This window comes from Galeopterus variegatus, unplaced genomic scaffold (genome assembly GCF_000696425.1).
Source record: "Galeopterus variegatus unplaced genomic scaffold, G_variegatus-3.0.2 Scaffold7574, whole genome shotgun sequence".
Classification (NCBI taxonomy): domain Eukaryota; kingdom Metazoa; phylum Chordata; class Mammalia; order Dermoptera; family Cynocephalidae; genus Galeopterus; species Galeopterus variegatus.
Window position 1 is genome coordinate 819 of NW_007733685.1, and position 2,907 is coordinate 3,725.

A 2,907-nucleotide genomic window follows, 5' to 3' on the forward strand; every position below is an offset into this window, starting at 1 on the left:
CTGGCTCACCCCATGCTGTCTACCCCCTACTTCTGGTTTGAAGTTTTTATTTTCATATCTAGTCATTTAAAATAGCTAAAAGTATTTTCCAGTTTGCATTCTTATTTTTCACTCAAGACTTTCTATGGGACACCTCAGTTGACGATGGAAAGAAATCTTTATAGTGGAAGGGTGAAATATTCATTTTCTATTCAGTATTATATGTGATACATTTGAAGTCACCTGCTGGAGTGAGACAACGGATGGATGGATAACAGTAGGAACTGCATGGGGTGGAATAGAATAACGATTTTTTAAAAATTGGGTATCCATAGGTGTTATTGAAATGCTTATAAATTACATGAAGTATATCATAGAGTTATTTTTTCCACCCTTTGGTAATTCCTTGTTCTTGAAAGCAATGTTCTTTTTATTTAAATTGGCTTAAGTCTCATATGTAAATGAGATATAGTATATCGATATATGAATGACTAAGCATATTAATTGCTATTAATTTTGTCAGGTTAGGAGTTTAGAAAATTCAGCAGAAATATTAAATTTTACTCAGCAAGTCATTTTAATATTCATGGGTTCTTTATATCATGTATTCTGTAATAATGATGAAACATTTTAATGTAAAGCTTAAGGTCTTTCTAGTCCAGGAAAACCTACGTCTATTCCTATGGAACTGTTCCAATACTGACTAAGCCCTTCTATGTGCTACACACTGTGATAAATAAGGCTTAGACCATATTGCCGAGTTGTTTGTATTCTAACACAAATGACAATGGTCCTAACTAAACTCATACATTTTCCATTTTCTTCAATGGAGAAAAGAAAGGATTTTATGTCACTCTGCATATTAACCTTTGCAACATTAATTTCTTTGTGTTTTTACAATTTAACCTGTTCAAATGAATACTGCAGTATTCACTAGGTTTTTCTTCTAACCAGCTTGACGTTTTTATTCATTCAGATTGATTGAATTGTCTCGTGGTTTTGGCTCTGAGAACACAGAGGCAACAATAATTTTCAAGCTGATCCTTAAGTAAAAGTTCAGTCATCTAAACTTTTACGTAGATATTCTACTGTATCAGTTTTAGACATCATTGCAGACCACTTGCTAACTTCCCTCCCTATTTCCTATTGACCTATGGAATACTGAAATAAATAAATAAATAAATAAATAAATAAACAACCAAAAACCGGTTTTAAGGACAGGTTGTTACATTGAGTATGTTGTGAGTTTCATTTGTCTTCTCTTATACAGATGGTCTCTGACCTGCCACGGTTTGATTTGCCGATGTTTCGACTTTAGGGCATATGAAAGTGGCGTGGTTCATGGAGACTGTACTTCGTGTACCGTCCAACCTCCTGCTGTCCACCTTCAGTGCAGTGCTCAGTAAGTTACATGAATGTTCAACAGTTTATTATAACATAGGTTTTGTGTTAGATAATTTTGCCCAACTCTATGCTAACGTGACTGTTCTGAGCACATTCCAGGTAGGCTAGGCTAAGCTGTGATGTTCGGTAGGTGTATTAGTCTGTTCCTGTTGCTTACAATGAAATACTTGAAACTGGTGATTTATAAAGAAAATGAAATTTATTGCTTACAGTTTCTGAGACTGGGAAGTCCAAAGTCCGTCTGATGGTGGTGACAGTGACCCAGGGATCTCACATTGCAAGACGGTGGGAGCAGAGAAAGAGAGTGACAGATTCTTCTCTTTTTTTGAAGCCCTCCGAACCACGCCCCTGACCACCATTATTAACCCATTCACTACTGCATGGTCCTGCAATCCAATCACCTCTTCAAGGCCCCACCTTTCAATGACCATAATAGGATTTCCCACCCTCTTAACAGTCACTGTGGGGGGCAAGTTTCTAACACATAAAACTTGGGGGCCACAATTCAAGCTTCAGTGAGTTTGAGGGAGACATAATTCAATCCACTATAGTAGGTTAAGTGTATTAAATGAGTTTTTGATTTATGATGGGTTTATCTGGATATAACCCCATCATAAGTTGAGGAGTATCTATATTATAAATTTAAAAAACTTCATATTTTCCTGATGCCTCAACATCTCCACAAGCAGGCTGTGAGCATCCTGCCTGGGTGACCAGATGCACGGCTGTGATAAGGCTGGTCCATGCTACAATTTCCTCTTTCTTCCCTCCTATGACTATGACCTAGTGACATTAAAGCTCACCAGTACTATCCCCTAGACTGGGTAATTTATAAAGAAAAGAGGTTTATTTGGCTCACGATTCTGGGACAGCTGCATCTGGTGCAGGCCTCAGGCTGCTTCTACTCATGGTGGGAAGCAGCAGGCAAGTGAGAGGAAGCAAGAGAGAGAGAGAGGGGAGGTGCCAGGGTCCTATAAACAGCCAGCTCTCACAGGAACTAATAGAGCGAGAACTCACTCACTACCTCCACCCCCCAGGGAGAGCATTAATCCATTCATGAGGGATCCGCCCCCATGACTCAAACAGCTCCCAACACTGCCACATTGGGGGTCAGATTTCCACATGATGTTTGGGGGGAAAATAACATCCAAACTCTATCATCCCCTCATGCCTTTTTTTGTGTGTACCCCACCCTTCCCCCAATAAATGCGCTTGCCCAGGGGTCCACACTCTCTCTGCTCACCACCTGCCTGGCTGAGGATGCCCCTGGGAACTCCTCCCATGTGGCCCCAGGTGGTGTGTCATGCCTCCGTCTCTAGGACCTGTGAGTGTAATAAATCCTTTCACTTCATGTTCCTCTCCAAGTGTAATTTCTATAGCCATGATGGATTGATCCTTAAAACCCCCACAAGGGGGACTTGTTCCCCCACTTACAACACACCTCTCTTTAAAGTCATTAGAATATCCGCATATATTTGATGAGGAGTCCTTGGTCAGAATATGTTTTGGGGAAACTTTATAGTT